Here is a 17,689-nt window from a genome sequence, read left to right as displayed (position 1 = left end):
TCCTATCAGTGATGATCCTATCATTAATGGTCCTATCATTATTGGCCCTATCATTGATAATCCTATCATTAATGGTCCTATCACTGATGGTCCAATCAGTGATGATCCTATCATTAATGGTCCTATCACTAATGGTCCATACAAAATGTATGGCTCAAATTGCACCGCACAGAAATCGTATGTGATTTGCACAGTAATGCGGTGCGGTTCCTATGTGAACCACATGCTGTGTCAGCGTGAACCCGGGCTAATACTTCTGATGGCTATGTTTCCTTCTAGTGGAAAGCCCCTCACATACACCAAACATCAAGCTGGAGCTTAACTCGAGCAGGCGTTATAAATAGCTGAGTATCAGACTATAAGCTCTAGATTCCCCGGGGTTCAGTTCTGCGGAGTGAATTGTATACATTTGTATTGGGTTTCCTTGGACAAAGCACATGGTCCTCATGTACACGTGGGAGTGTATGTACGCGTCAGCTATACAAAACGGCATAAAACGTAAGACAGCCGGAGAGACGATCGTGGCCTGTTAACCTCTACACTGTTGGAGGGATCTGCACCCTGCCGCCACTTCACAGTAGGCTACAAATGTCATCCCATTCAGAATGACACAATACCAGATTAAGTAGAAAGTGTGCGATTCCTATGACTGACCCCTCGCAGACCAGGTGGGTTTCATGTTTTTTTGTGACCAAAGCCATTCTTTTGAAGAATGACATTTCTTTTGTCCCTTATTTGTTTACAACTAAACAACAAAATGTCCCTGAACATTGCAGAAATGTGTCTGTTTAACCTCGGCAAACAAACAAACAAACAAACAAATGGGAAAACAACATTTCTCTGTTAAAGTGGACTTCAATGTAAAATGCAACAATCAGATTGCCATGCCCCCTCACCCTTTACAAATCACCCAATGTTAGTAGGTGTAAAATGTACCTGGAAAGAAAAAAGTTACATTTATACTAACCTTACTAAACGCCCACCACCACCACCACCACCACCACCTTTGGTCTTGATGGGTGTGACATCAAAGGGTCTATCCACTCTATCCAAAATGTAAAAAAAAAAGGTTTTGTCAAGAGATACACTTAAAAAAAAAAGGATTATGGAGGAACAAAGGGCTTTGGGTTCAAATATGGACTATACCTCAAAAAGTAGGGCAGTTGTAGAAACATGAAGTGACAAATAGAGAGCTATTCTCCAACATCTAGTAGTGGTTGTTTACATTCAGCTAGGCTTGTTCTGTAAGGTCAAAGACATCTCATAGCTTTTCCAAGCCACTTCTTCTGTTCGAAATAATCAGATCGATACCCCAACAGTTACATCCACACAGGTAGTACAGACACCTTCATTCAGTCACCATGGAATGTATCATGGCAGATGTTGATTTCCATGACCAGGATGAAAGGTGTGAAAGTTGTAGAACCCCCCGTTTTAGTTCCATATATATTTTACCTATAATGCTACCACCTCCCCCTCACTCCCCCTCTCTGTTGGGGTCCCTCAAGGCTCTGTCCTCGGGCCCCTTCTCTTCTCCATCTACACCTCCTCCTTGGGCCAACTCATACACTCTCACGGCTTCAACTACCACCTCTATGCCGACGACACACAAATCTATATCTCAACCCCCCACCTCACCCCCTCAGTCTCTGCCCGAATCACACACCTACTGAGCGACATATCAGACTGGATGTCGCTCCACTTCCTTAAACTGAACCTCTCCAAGACCGAGTTTCTTGTTTTCCTCCCAGCCTGGACCCCACCCCCCACTGACTTCTCCATCACATCCAACAATGCCACCATCAAACCCGCCCCGCAGGCCAGAGTACTTGGTGTCATTCTGGACTCCACCCTATCCTTCCAGCCCCAAGTCCAATCTTTAACAAACTCATGCAGACTCCACCTCCGCAACATCGCCAAAATCCGCACGTTCCTAACCCCAGAAACCACTAAACAGCTCATCCACTCCCTCATCATATCACGACTCGACTATTGCAACTCCCTCCTCACTGGCCTGCCTCGCCGCTGGCTATCCCCGCTTCAGTCCATCCTGAATACGGCTGCCAGACTCATTCACCTTTCCAACCGCTCCATCTCCGCCACCCCCCTCTGCCAATCCCTCCACTGGCTTCCGATTGCGCAACGGATCAAATTCAAAATCCTAACACTGACGTACAAAGCCGTCCACCATACTGCCCCGAACTACATCACTGACCTAATATCCAAGTACCACCCAACACGCACACTCCACTCCTCACAAGACCTCCTTCTCTCTAGTTCCCTGGTCTCCTCCTCTCATGCCCACCTCCAGGACTTCTCCAGGGTGTCACCCATCCTCTGGAACTCCCTGCCCCAACCCATCAGATTATCACCTACTCTCCTCTCCTTTAGGCGCACCCTGAAAACCCATCTCTTCCGGGAAGCCTACCCCACCCCCTGCTAACTTGCCGACCTCCTCCACTCTTCCTACCACTCCATCCCCCACATCTTTCTCCTCCTGTACCACTATCCCCTCCCTCCTAGGTTGTAAGCTCCAAGGAGCAGGGCCCTCGATCCCCTCATGTTTTGCATTGTATTGGTATTGTTCTGTCACATGTTCTGTCCCCCTTTGTAATGTACAGCGCTGAGCAAACTATCGGCGCTTTATAAATACTGTATAATAATAATAATAATTCTTGATGTCAGGAATTCCTTGTAGGTGTTTAGGTGGAAGTTCAGCCAAAACCTCACTATCGCTAAACCTACTCCCAGCCCCACTCTAAGCCTAATCTATCTAACCCTGTAGAGGAGAGATCATTATACTTGCCTATTCTGAAGCCGCCCTGGTCGGATCCCAGGCTGAGCTGTCAGCGGTGGCTTTTGTGGCGAGCAGAGGCAGCCAACAATGGTTGCCCCACAGTAAGTCTATGTGTAACATCATCTCCTCTTCTTTTCCCGGTCGTTGTTGACTTTCTCTCTCTACACAGAAGCTGCCTCTAAAGACTGGACCAGAGCGGCTTCAGAATAGGTAAGTATAGCAATCCTTTCTTTACAGGGTTAGATAGATTAGGCTTAGAATGGGCTGGGAGTAGGTTTACCGTTAGTGAGGTTTTGGCTGAACTTCCACTTTTATATTTTCTTAATACCTAGTGGCTGAAGATGTGAATTGTCAAATCTCCATTGCTAAAATGGCATTATATGTGGAAGAGGACTGGTGTTGAAAGCCCCACCTCTGTTAAGGAATGGTTGTTTCAGTTTGACGTAGATGGACCCAATGACCCTTTTCCATAACATGTAGGAAGACTCTGGAATCTTGACCTAAAGATGTTGCCCTTCTGTTGGGCCATTCATATGTGAAGAGATGGTTTTGTCTCTACAATGTGCATATGCAGTGTACCATGACATAGATGTCAACTAGCGGCCTTCCAGCTGCTGCGAAACTACAAGTCCCATCATGCCTTTGGGAGTTATGCTTGTAACTGTCAACCTTGCAATGCTTTATGGGACTTTTAGCTTGGCAACAGCTGGAGGGTCGCCAGTTTGACACCCCTGAAATAGATAAATGAGATCCCTCACAACCCTACCCAACCCTTCTCAAATGTGTAGTAAACCCAATCACTCACATTAGTGCATGCTACCAGGCAAATTTTATTTGCACAATTCCATCCTTGATGTAGGTGTTAATATTTTCCTGATACATGGTGGCTGAAGATGTGGATTGTTGTCAAATTGCTGTGGTAGAGATGTTAAAATGGCATTATATGTGGAAGATGAATGGTGTTGAAGGCCCCACCGCTGTTCAGGGATGGTTGTTTTACTTTGACATAGATGAACTCTTTCACAGCTCTTGTGAACCAGTGGTCCTCCCTGTATCACTTGTGCACCCCACCGTCCTAAAAGAATGACCCTTTTCCTTAAGATGTAGAGATACTTCAGAGTCTTGACCTGTAGACGTTGCCCTTCTGTTGGGCCATTCATTTGTGAACAGGGGCGGACTGACCATTTGGAAACTCGGGCACTGCCCGAGGTCAGTAGGGGGCCCCATGAGATGCCCCTGGTACCTTTTTCATAGGCTTTTTGAGTTTGGGCAAGGACACAGGGGCTCCACGATCCCCTATTGCCCGGGGGCCCCATGAGTTGTCAGTCCGCCCCGTTTGTGAAGAAGTTGTTTTGTCTCTACGATGTATAGATACAGAGTACCATGACATAGATAAACAAGATCCATCACAACCCTAAATGTGTAATAAACCCAATCACTCACATTAGTGCATGTCACCAGGAAAATTTTAGTTACATAATTCCATCCTTGGTGTCAGGAATTCTGTGTAGGTGTTAATATTTTCTTGATACTCGGTGGCTGAAGATGTGGATTGTTGTTAAACTGCTGCTGTAGAGATGTTAAAATGGCATTATATGTGGAAAACAAATAATGTTGAAGGCCGCACTGATGGTTGTTCCAGTTTGACATGGATGGCCTTTTTCATGCTTCTTGTGAATCAGTTGTCCTCCCTGTCCAAAATGTGCACCTCATTGTCCTTGAAGAATGACCCTTTTCCTTAAGATGTAGGAAGACTTTTGAGAGTCTTGACCTGTAGATGTTTCCCTTTTGTTGGGCCATTCATATGTTAAGAGGTTGTTTTGTCTCTTCAATGTACCATGAGATAGATAAATGAGATCCTTCACAACCCTGTTAGACCTTTCTCAAATATGTAATAAACCCAATCACTCACATTACTGCATGCTCCCAGGCAAGTAGTCCCTGTTAGGGATCCGGGTATGACCAGAAATGTGTGGACTGACACAGGGAAGCAGCAGGCTTCAGGAACACAGGCGTAGTCAGGCTGGAGAGGTGGAATGGTCAGGCAGGCCGCAAGGTACTGTCAGGTGCCGCCCGACAGTGTCTCTAGCAGCCCACAGCATGGATTTCCTCAGGGCGCGGGGTCTAAGTCCCAGCCTGCTATTCACCAGGGCCCCTGATGGTGGGGATGGACTTGGTGCAGACTGGAACCAGGTCTCGACCCCGGAGTGCGTCCAGCTGGGGTAGAGAGTTCTGTCAGGGGAGTGCAGGAACGGAGTCTGATGGGAAGAGGCAGGCAGACTTACTAAAGGTGATCCGTGCGGGATGGATCGTCGGGTGAAGTAAGCGTAGTCAGACAGGCCGGGTCGGTATCGTGCGGGCAGCGTGGTACAGGAGGAGCAAGCAGAGAATGGTCAGGGTCACAAGCCAGGTTCAGCAGGTAGCGGGCAGCGCGGTACCGAGGATCAGGCAGAATGATGGTCAGGCAAGCCAGGGGTTCAACAGGAGACGGTCAGCAGAGGTCAGGATCAAAGCAGGGTCAGCAACGAGGCAGGAACACAGGATACCAGGTACAGGGGCTCATGGGAAACATACACCAAGGCCCTGATCACAGGCCTGGTCATTCCTTAAATACACCTCCTGCAATCAGCCCCAGGTGTTGGCTGACTACAGGAGTGAGCTTCTGGCTGCTGAGAGCACCCGCTGGTCAGCCCTGGAACTGCAGCCCACACGGCAGGTGAGTCCCACCACCAGTGCTGAGTCCATTCCTGACAGTCCCCACATATTCTTTACAGTATGTGGAAATGCCCATTGGGACTGGTAAGGCCTGTAATGGGAAACTGTGTTTTTTCTCGGACATACATGTTTCACGTTTGCTCTGCAGCATTGACAAGCAGGAACATAATTCGTAATATATTTTATGGTATATTGGGATAAATTATTTAAAAAGTAATAGGAAAAAACCAGATGCTTGCTTTGAAGACATCTACTAACCACTTTTTCAAACTAAACTGGCCCCATGACAGATAAATGCTGAATGGAATAGTGTTGGCAAAAACAGAACTGCCGAAGAATTAGGGAATACTTATTAACATTAAGCTAAGCTGCAACACTCAGTGCCAAGCATCTACTGCAAGAGCAAACAGAATCTTGAGATGTATTAAACAGGACCATGTGATGCCAGCGCAGTATTCCCCTGTCAAGAATCTCTTGTAGGACCATATGCTAAAGAAGACCTGAATTGTGGAAGCTTTTGGGTACCCCAAAAGGGCAGAGGACAAAGAGTAGCCATTTGCATTGCTTGGGGTCTCCGTGCTGCTGATCAATTCTCCATTACTGAGTTACCATGCCTTTGTCTGCACTGTGTCTCTGTGTAGAAGCGGCCCTCTAGGTACAGGAGCAGGGCTTTGCTTCTTCATGTCAAAGCAGCCAGCCTGATGACTGGAATATTGAAAGTTTAAGAAGAAGCAGAATGGGTTGAAGAAGCTTTATATCTACAGAATAAATGAAGAAAAAGTGGGGAGATCCTTGCACTGCAGGTCCTCAGGAACAGCTTCCTCTCCATCAAGGAGAACAGTGAGCAGCACAGGAGTAACATAAATAAATTTCACTCTGAATCTGGTAGGGCTTGCTTTCAGACGCAGTATTGCCTTAGATCAGGGGTCTCTAAACTGTGGCCCAAGGACTGGATGTGGCCCTTTGCTTGCCTTTTTCTGGTCCTTGGGGGACTATTCCTCCCCCTAATACCAAAAGATGGGGCACTCTTTACTCCCATTGATACTAATTATAGGGCATTCTTTACTCCCACAGGTACCAAAGATAGGGCACTATTCCTTCCCCTTAATACCCAAAGATGGGGCATTCTTTACTCCCATTGATACCAATGATAAGGCACTCTTTACTCCCACCGATATCAAAGATGGGACACTCTTTAATCCCATTATCATCAATGAAAGGGCACTCTTTACTCCCACTGATACCAATGATGGGGCACTCTTTACTCACACTGATACCAATGATAGGGCATTCTTTTCTACAATTGATACCAATAATTAGGCACTCTTTACTCCCATTGATACTAATGATAAGGCACTCTTTACTCCCACCGATATCAAAGATGGGACACTTTTTACTCCCATTGTCATCAATGAAAGGGCACTCTTTACTCCCACTGATACCAATGATAGGGCACTCTTTACTCACACTGACACCAATGATGGGGCACTATTCCTCCCACTGACACTAATGATGGGGCACTATTCCTCCCACTGATACTAATGATGGGGCACTATTCCTCCCACTGACACCAATGAGGGACACTATTCCTCCCACTGATACCAATGATGGGGCACTATTCCTCCCACTGATACCAATGATGGGGCACTATTCCTCCCACTGACACCAATGAGGGGCACTATTCCTCCCACTGATACCAATGATGGGGCACTATTCCCCCCACTGATACCAATGATGGGGCACTATTCCTACCACTGATACCAATGATGAGGCACTATTCCTCCCACTGACACCAATGATGGGACACTATTCTTCCCACTGATACCAATGATGGGACACTATTCTTCCCACTGACACCAATGATGGGGCACTATTCCTCCCACTGATACCAACGATGGGGCACTATTCCTCCCACTGATACCAATGATGGGGCACTCTTTACTCCCACTAATACCTAAGATAGGGCACTCTTTACTTCCATGATACTTAAGATAGGGCACGCTTTGCTCCCACTGATACCTAAAATGGGGCACCATTTCCTCCCACCGATACCTAACATGGGGCACTCTTTACTCCCACTGATACCAATAATGGGGCACTCTTTACTCTTAGTGACCCCAGGACATTTTCTACTCCTGCTGCCCACAGTCTGGCCCCCCTAAAGTCTGAAGGAGAGTAAACTGGTTTAGAAAGTTTGGAAACCTCTGCCTTAGATGATCTCGAACTGCAGATATATACCTGCGGCACTTAAGGCACAGGAGCGCCAAGGCATAGAAAATGCACTGCTAATTTTCAGGAGGCAAAAGCTACATTATTCCAATGTACTACTTAGGCACAATTACAAATTCTGGATGTACTGTGTAGCGTAGCAGACTTTTCAGTTGCACTCAACTTTATAATATGGACCTTTTTAAGAACGGTGTATTATATGGGTATATTGGGTAAAGCGGAACTAAACTTTTCCAATCAACATGAACTATTTTTAATCCTTATGCTGCTAGCATTAGTAAATATATAAGAAGGTATAATATACTGTTTATTAGTTTTAAACTATGTTCTTTCACAGTACATTTCTTCAGTTACTTACTGGGTTTTGGCCTGGGGCAACATGATGTTATACATCCCAGGAGTCTTCGTGGGCAATTTTGTTTCTTTTCATCTCGAAGAGGGAAGGAGGGTCTTTCTTAGCCAGGTCATTAGGGAATGACCTATTATGCGGGGTGGTAAATGAGTTAAAAGTGTATCAAAACCCAAGAAAAAATATATATAATATATTGCATTTGACCATTCCTTGGATGTGGTGGATTCATTTGATTTCTTTTTTTTCCCCTTTATTTTCAGCTAATGATCCTGTTTGCAATACACTTCCTGTCCTTGAATGACAACCTCACGGTACTGTATCTATGGAAGTACATGTTGTCAACCAAGTACAGGAATACAAAAAGCCCCCCTCTCCTCCTCTTCCTAGAGGGGAGGAGATACGTAGTTCACAAAGAGAATGAAACAATGTAAGTGCTGCAATGCACAAGAGTGGAATTCACATTATTCTGTGTGGTGTTTGTTCACATCTATGCAACATGGTGTAGCCCAGTTTTTGCATATGTGCAGATCAGGGGCGGACTGACAACTCATGGGGCCCCCGGGCAATAGGGGATCATGGGGCCCCTGTGTCCTTGCCCAAACTCAAAAAAGCCTATGAAAAAGGTACCAGGGACATCTCATGGGGCCCCCTACTGACCCCGGGCCCTCGGGCAGTGCCCGAGTTTCCAAATGATCAGTCCGCCCCTGGTGCTATGATGATTTCAGGAAGCTATGTACAGCACCCTGCCGGCCCCTCCCACCTGCCATGATCTGCCTGCATTGCGTAGAGAATCACCATGACCTGCCTTATAGTGGAGCTCTCAGTTGTTTGACTTTCTGCATTATAAATGTATGGCATGCCACAACCTAGGATAAAAGTACAATAAAAAAAAAAGCTCCATCTTTATGCTATCCTTAAGGTCTAGTCCAGTGACTTCACCTAGGCTGAGATGATGTAATCAGTCTGCTGCAGGCAGGAGGAACCATTTCCTCAGTCTTCCCTGTCCCAGTGATCAGACTGCTATATTGTAACAGGCACCATGATTTACATGATTGTGTGATTTCTGAGACGGCATCCCAGTCCATGGGGCCCCTGTGTCCTTGCCCAAACTCCAAAAAGCCTATGAAAAAGGTACCAGGGGCATCCCATGGAGCCCACTACTGACCCGGGCCCTCGGGCAGTGCCCGAGTTTCCAAATGGTCAGTCCGCCCCTGGTGCAGATTCTTCTTTTGGTGCAGCATAATGCACTGTTGGCCCCATAGATTTCAATAGGAGCACATGAAAAAGGCATTCACATGCATTTTTGGTGCATCTTAGGGCAGAGTTTTGTATTTAACAACCAGTCTCCCCCTATAAAAAAAAAGGCATGACGCATAAAAAGTTTTCACATCTCTAGTCCTGGAGATTTGAAAACTTTGAATTTCACTCATTCTGTTGTGGATATTTGTCCGGTGGCTCTCAATACGTGGTGTCACATGAGTACAGACTGCACACAACTCAGGGTGTCCAAAGAATGTACTGAAGTTTATTGCCTCTGCAGGCTCAATGACACCAATATCGCTTCTCGGCCTTTTGGCTAAGATCAAGTGTAGTATCTGGTCTTATCAGTGTCCAGTAGGGGTGCTCCACCATCATTCTTGCCTTTTGGTGAGGATGGCTGGCTGTACAGTACCCCTGCTGGTATGATGGGGGGCTCTGGAGGTTAGTACCAGCTGGAAGAGAAAACGGGGCGCACACAGGCAGTTAGGGCACAGGAGTAATTCCCCCAAGAAAACCAGATGGGCCCAGTTCCTCCTGATTCAAATGGGTCTACCTTGTCTGGCCAGAAGCCAGGGAGGCAGAAAGTCTGCGAAGCAGTGCCCCCTGGGAGTGGTCACCCCAGGGGTACTCTTAGTAACCAATGGGGATGGGATCCCACGTGTGAAAAGTGCACATGGTCACTGTTCCAAATACTTTGTCTGCACTGCTCCTGTTAGGGCTAGGCCTTTAGGCTAAGTCCAGGGCAATTTTTTTGCTACAGGCCTCAGGCCTAGCCAGTGATTTATTGCATGGCCACTTTACTTATTTTTTCCTCCACTGTTTTGATACCTGTTTATTATGTGTGTAACGGAACCGGACCCCGACTGCACTAGGGTATTTCCGTTAGACTCCCGCTTCCCTGTCCAAACACAGATCCACGGACACCACCGCTGACCATACAAGACGAGACAGCACCAGACTTGAAGGATTCCAGGAGATAGACTGCTTTATTTTAACACAGATACAAGACACAGGGCGGGGCAATACAATTACTAACAAGAGACACATCAGCAGACACCCCCCACCAAGCCAATACACAAATACATACATCCCATAATAGTTTGCTCCCAAGCAAGACACACAATAGAACAATGGGACAACAACATGGCATTAAACAATGAACAACCCCCACCTATACATGTCTACATAATAGCAGGACATTCCACCCTGCACCCCTAACAGGATCAGGACCCCTAACAGGCACAGGGTGACTTACACATACGAGGGATATGGGGAGCTGAGACAGGGGTCTCCCCACCTCTCTAAATGGGGCTGTGTTCCATGGGCCCCCCACCCAAAGTGACTCCTGTCACAATGTGTGTTTTATTTTCTCACTTGGATGGAGGGTGTGGGTCCTTGGGCCTGCCCTGAAGTCTACAGGGAGAATGTGTGGCCCTTAGGTTCCTTCCTCCCCTGTTCCTGGGGGATCTGTCTTCGGGAGAGCTCCCTGACCTAATACTTGGTGGTCTGCTTCGGTTAGCCAGAAGGAAAGCGGTCCGCCAGGCCTTTTGGCTAGGTGGACCATGTTGGAAACTCTTTGTCCCTGTCAGGATCCTTGCGCCCCAACGGAGCAGGGTAGAGGACCTCTTTGGGGGGTGGACAGAAGCGCACCCCGAGTACACTTTTTTGTGTTGGTGTTTTGCACTTGCATGTGTTTTGTTCACCTACAGGGTTTCGTTTTTTCGCACCTCCATAACTTTGTGACCACTGAAAGGTTATGTGAATAGCATTGGTTACAGTGGCATCTCAGTGGGATTTACAGTATTAGGCAGCAAGTGAACATATTGTTCCTGAAGTTGATTTGTTGAAAACAGAACAAAATGAACATCGCAGCTTGTTGTGTATGGGGCTGTGTAGCCGCAGACCGGTCAGGGTGCTCAAGCACCTACAATGGGGATGTGAGCATCGGAACTGGACCACGGAGAAATGGAAGAAGGTGGCCTGCTCTGATGGATCACGATTATTTTACATCATATGGATGGCCGGGTGTGTGTGCGTCACCTACCTGGGGAAGAGGTGGCACCAGGATGCAGTATGGGAAGAAGGCAAGCCGGTGGAGGCAGTGTGAGGCTTTGGGCGATGTTCTGGTGGGAAAACGTGGGTCCTGCCATTCATGTGGATGTTACTTGAGACATACCACCTACCTAACCATTGTTGGTGACCAAATACACCCCTTCATGGAAACAGCATTTACTGATAGCAGCGGCCTCTTTCAGCAGGAGAATGCACTCTTCCTCACTGCAAAATGAATGGTTTGAGGAGCACAACAAAGAGTTTGAGGTGTTGACATAGCCTCCAAATTCTCAAGAACTCAATCCAGTCAAGCATCTGTGAAATGTGATAGGAAAACAAGTGCCCATGGTGGTAGAAGGGTGGGTTGGGTCCCCATTGGGCAATTATTTCCAGCCTAGTCCTACAATTCTGAACTGTCTTGCAGTTTGTAAACTGACTTTGTGAAGATCCCCACTCTGAGTTCTGTGACATGGAATCACTATTAGACGTGTGCGGTTCGTTTCTTTCTGAATCGAAATTCGGACAAATTTTTCATTATTCGAAAATTTGGATATATCCCAATTTCTGAATGACAATAGTAACAAATTTAAGCAAATCCAAATTAACGAAGACTGTAAAACAGAATAGAATAGAAAATAAAAGAATAAAAAATAGAATAGAAAATAAAAAAAGACTACAGCCATCTTCTAAAATTCGAATTTCGAAAAGAATAGAACAGAGTAAAACAGAATATAATAGAATATTAAATAAAAGAATAGAATACAATAGGATATAAAATAAAGAAATAGAATAGAATAGAAAATAAAAGAATTGAACAGTAAAGAAGAGACTGTAAAACAGAATAGAATAGAAAAAGAAGAATAAAACAATAGAATTGAAAAAAAAAGAATAAAACAATAGAATAGAAAATAAAGGAATATAATTGAAAATAAAAGAATTGGACAGTAAAGAAGAGACTGTAAAACAGAATAGAAAATAAAAGAATACAAAAATAGAATAGAAAATAAAAAAAGACTATAGCCATCTTCTAAAATTGGAATTTCGAAAAGAATAGAACAGAGTAAAACAGAATATAATAGAATAGAAAATAAAAGAATTGAACAGTAAAGAAGAGACTGTAAAACAGAATAGAATATAAAAAAAAGAATAAAAAATAGAATAGAAAATAAAGGAATAGAATTGAAAAGAATAAAGTAGAATAGAAAAGAAAAAAATGGAATAGAAAACAAAAGAATTGAACAGTAAAGAATAGACTGTAAAACAGAATAGAATAGAAAATAAAAGAATAAAAAAATAGAACAGAAAATAAAAAAAGACTACAGCCATCTTCTAAAATTCGAATTTCGAAAAGAATAGAACAGAGTAAAACAGAATATAATAGAATGTTAAATAAATTAATAGAATACAATAGGATAGAAAATAAAGGAATAGAATTGAAAAGAAAAAAATAGAATAGAAAATAAAAGAATTGAACAGTAAAGAAGAGACTGTAAAACAGAATAGAATAGAAAAAAAAGAATAAAACAATAGAATAGAAAATAAAGGAATAGAATTGAAAAGAATAAAGTAGAATAGAAAAGAAAAAAATAGAATAGAAAATAAAAGAATTGAACAGTAAAGAATAGACTGTAAAACAGAATAGAATAGAAAATAAAAGAATAAAAAAATAGAACAGAAAATAAAAAAAGACTACAGCCATCTTCTAAAATTCGAATTTCGAAAAGAATATAACAGAGTAAAACAGAATATAATAGAATATTAAATAAAAGAATAGAATACAATAGGATATAAAATAAAGAAATAGAATAGAATAGAAAATAAAAGAATTGAACAGTAAAGAAGAGACTGTAAAACAGAATAGAATAGAAAAAGAAGAATAAAACAATAGAATTGAAAAAAAAGAATAAAACAATAGAATAGAAAATAAAGGAATAGAATTGAAAATAAAAGAATTGGACAGTAAAGAAGAGACTGTAAAACAGAATAGAAAATAAAAGAATACAAAAATAGAATAGAAAATAAAAAAAGACTATAGCCATCTTCTAAAATTGGAATTTCGAAAAGAATAGAACAGAGTAAAACAGAATATAATAGAATAGAAAATAAAAGAATTGAACAGTAAAGAAGAGACTGTAAAACAGAATAGAATAGAAAAAAAAGAATAAAACAATAGAATAGAAAATAAAGGAATAGAATTGAAAAGAATAAAGTAGAATAGAAAAGAAAAAAATAGAATAGAAAATAAAAGAATTGAACAGTAAAGAATAGACTGTAAAACAGAATAGAATAGAAAATAAAAGAATAAAAAAATAGAACAGAAAATAAAAAAAGACTACAGCCATCTTCTAAAATTCGAATTTCGAAAAGAATATAACAGAGTAAAACAGAATATAATAGAATATTAAATAAAAGAATAGAATACAATAGGATATAAAATAAAGAAATAGAATAGAATAGAAAATAAAAGAATTGAACAGTAAAGAAGAGACTGTAAAACAGAATAGAATAGAAAAAGAAGAATAAAACAATAGAATTGAAAAAAAAGAATAAAACAATAGAATGGAAAATAAAGGAATAGAATTGAAAATAAAAGAATTGGACAGTAAAGAAGAGACTGTAAAACAGAATAGAAAATAAAAGAATACAAAAATAGAATAGAAAATAAAAAAAGACTATAGCCATCTTCTAAAATTGGAATTTCGAAAAGAATAGAACAGAGTAAAACAGAATATAATAGAATAGAAAATAAAAGAATTGAACAGTAAAGAAGAGACTGTAAAACAGAATAGAATATAAAAAAAAGAATAAAAAATAGAATAGAAAATAAAGGAATAGAATTGAAAAGAATAAAGTAGAATAGAAAAGAAAAAAATGGAATAGAAAATAAAAGAATTGAACAGTAAAGAATAGACTGTAAAACAGAATAGAATAGAAAATAAAAGAATAAAAAAATAGAACAGAAAATAAAAAAAGACTACAGCCATCTTCTAAAATTCAAATTTCGAAAAGAATAGAACAGAGTAAAACAGAATATAATAGAATGTTAAATAAAATAATAGAATACAATAGGATAGAAAATTAAGGAATAGAACTGAAAAGAATAAAGTAGAATAGAAAAGAAAAAAATAGAATAGAAAATAAAAGAATTGAACAGTAAAGAAGAGACTGTGGGCACACAGGGGACATTTGGGCACCATCGGTGAGTGCCTGTTGTGGGAGGTTCCCTCCATGCCGGGGGTGGGGGGCCATCACGATTGGTCACCAGGTCCCCAATGCAATGTTTAATGTTTTTCATGAATAAATATGTTTTTGAGGTTAGTCTTTTTTTCCTTGGTTTTTGTATCATATGTTTTAGCACCCTTCCAGATTGTTCTCACATTGTCTCTATTATAGTGGGTTCCCCGGCCCCTCCCTGTCCTAGTGACAATACTCAGGATCAGCGCCGATCCCGATATTGGTGCATCCCTGCCGGTGACCCCCCCGAGGAGCGAACGTCTCTCCTCCCGGCCAGTGAAATTCTTCCTCAGTCGCCGTGAATGAAATCTCTGCCTTTGCTGCTTACTAGTGTGTGAAAACACGCAGCCCCGTCACTGAGCCGGCCACACAGTTGGCAATTTGGGAAGATCAGCTGTCAATAGAATAAAGGATCACTTGGCATGGAATAGTTCACAGGAAGTGTGTAACTGGCATTTAGAAGAAAGGAAAAAAATAAGAAAGAGAGACTTAAGTGCTTCTAAATGCGATAAAAAAAGTCTTATTTTTACGCCTCTGAATGCAGTAACACGTTGGCTGGTGAGCCCACACTCATGAGAGCATTTAAATCTGTATTTGCACCCTGCGTTTGGGATCGTAAAAAAGCTGCAAACTTGCGTTCCCAGAGAGGTGTATTTGCACTTTATAGATGGATGCTGAATTTAGTTTGGATCATATTTTGCAGTTACAGAAAAATATCTGTTGCTGTATAAAATTGTATTTTGGTACCCTAAAAGTCTGACCTTCATCTTGTAAAGATTTCCACTAATAAGGTGAGTGAAATCCTCTGTCTTTCTGGGTAAAGTCACCTGACATTTGAACCCGATGTTCAGGAAGACATCGAAGATCACCATTAAACACAGTTATGTTTCTAAAAATGAAAAATGAAAATACACGATTTATTACGGCTAGTATAACAGTCCGAAACTGCACTTATATCAGCTTCCTGGAGGCCCTGGACTGCTGTTGAGAGAGAGGCGGGCACAGCTATGAGCCAATCACAGCCCCCGTGGCAATCTGCAGTGCCGTTCCAGTAAAGGTAAACCCAATCCCCCGAATCTCATCAGCATTAACATTTAATTCAACTTCAAAATTCAATCAACCAAGTCAAAAAGTATTGAATCGGCCTTCAAATTTGACCTTCTTTTATTCAAAATGATGGTTATATCCTTTCTATTTTATTCTATTGTTTTTTTCTACACTGTTCTATTCTTTTATTTTCTGTTCTATCCATTTTATTTTCTAGTCTATTCCTTTATTTTCTATTCTATTTTATTTTATTCCTTTATTTTCTATTCTTTTATTTCCGCTTCTATTCTGTTCTGTTTTACTATATTATTTTCTATTCTATTCTGTTTTATTCTATTTTACTTGAAATTCGAATTCTGGAAGGCAGCTATAGTCTATTTTAATCTATTCTAATCTTTTTTTTATTCTATTCTTTTATTTTCTGTTCTACTCTATTCTTTTCTATGCCCTTATTTTATATTCTATTTTATTCTATTCTTTTATTTTCTCTACTGTTTTACTCTATTCTTTGCTATTCTATTCTCTTATTTTCTATTCTATTCAGCTTTATTCTTTTCAATTCTATTCCTTTCTTTTCTATTCTATTTGTTTAAGTACTTTTATTTTCTATTCTGTTTTATAGTCTCTTCTTTACTGTTCAATTCTTTTATTTGCTATTCTATTTTTTTCTATTCTACTTTATTCTTTTCAGTTCTATTCCTTTATTTTCTATTTGTTTTAATTCTTTTATTTTCTATTCTATTCAGTTTTTCAGCCTCTTCTTTACTGTTCAATTCTTTTATTTTCTATTTTTCTTTTCTATTCTACTTTATTCTTTTCAATTCTATTCCTTTATTTTCTATTTTTTTTATTCTTTTTTTCTATTCTATTCAGTTTTTCAGTCTCTTCTTTACTGTTCAATTCTTTTATTTTATATTATATTATATTTCTTTATTTTCTATTCTATTTTTTTAAATTCTTTTATTTTCTATTCTATTCTGTTTTACAGTCTCTTCTTTACTGTTCAATTCTTTTATGCTATATTCTATTCTTTTCTATTCTACTTTATTCTTTTCAATTCTATTCCTTTATTTTCTATTCTATTCAGATTTTCTGTCTCTTCTTTACTGTTCAATTCTTTTATTTTCTATTCTATTATATTCTGTTTTACTCTATTCTATTCTTGTCGAAATTCGAATTTTAGAAGATGGCTATAGTCTTTTTTTATTTTCTATTCTATTTTTTTATTCTTCTATTTTCTATTCTATTCAGTTTTTCAGTCTCTTCTTTCCTGTTCAATTCTTTTATTTTCTGTTCTGTTATATTTCTTTATTTTCTATCCTATTGTATTTTATTCTTTTATTTAATATTCTATTATATTCTGTTTTACTCTATTCTATTCTTTTCGAAATTCGAATTTTTGAAGATGGCTATAGTCTTTTTTTATTCTATTCTATTCCAATCTGTTATACTGTATTCTATTCTATTCTATTCTATTCTATTGTTTTATCGTATTCTCTTTTAAATTCGAATTTTGGAAGACAGCTATTTTCTAACACTAATACGCACATTCTTTGAAGGAAATCAGCAATATGTTTATATTTTGAACTTGTTTCAAATTCAATTTCATTTTCAAATTTGAATTTGTTTTTTAATTCGAATTTGATTTGAAATTTTGCTTCGTTATTTTGGATTTGCTGAAATTTGTTACTATTGTAATTCAAAAATTCGGATACATCAAAATTTTCGAATAATGAAAAATTTGTCCGAATTTCGATTCAGAATGAAACGAACCGCATACGTCTAATAGTGACTCCATGTCACAGAACTCAAAGTGGGGATCTTCACAAAGTAAGTTTACAAACTACAAGACAGTTCAGAATTATAGGACTAGGCTGGAAATAATTGGAATACCATGTGGGAACGAATATATAACTTCGCACTTTGATCACAAATATACAGCTTTCATTTAAATCCTGGTGATTCTGCCATAAAGGTCCTTGTTCGAGCACTTCGTGTGACAG

General features: G+C 40.4%; 1 long non-coding RNA gene and 1 pseudogene across 1 annotated transcript in view; both read left to right on the top strand.

The window, feature by feature from the left end:
• Positions 1-17,689, top strand: part of LOC149468041 (uncharacterized) — a 1,444,035-nt gene that overhangs the window by 1,326,088 nt on the left and 100,258 nt on the right. The window lies entirely within an intron of this gene.
• LOC149468042 (U2 spliceosomal RNA) lies at positions 9,650-9,770 on the top strand (annotated as a pseudogene).

Source organism: Staurois parvus, unplaced genomic scaffold (assembly GCF_062004578.1).
Source record: "Staurois parvus isolate SC_StPar_1 unplaced genomic scaffold, SC_StPar_1.0 ptg000095l, whole genome shotgun sequence".
NCBI classification, from domain to species: Eukaryota; Metazoa; Chordata; class Amphibia; order Anura; family Ranidae; genus Staurois; species Staurois parvus.
Note: the sequence above shows the minus strand (reverse complement) of the source record. Positions and strands in the feature narration are given on the sequence as shown.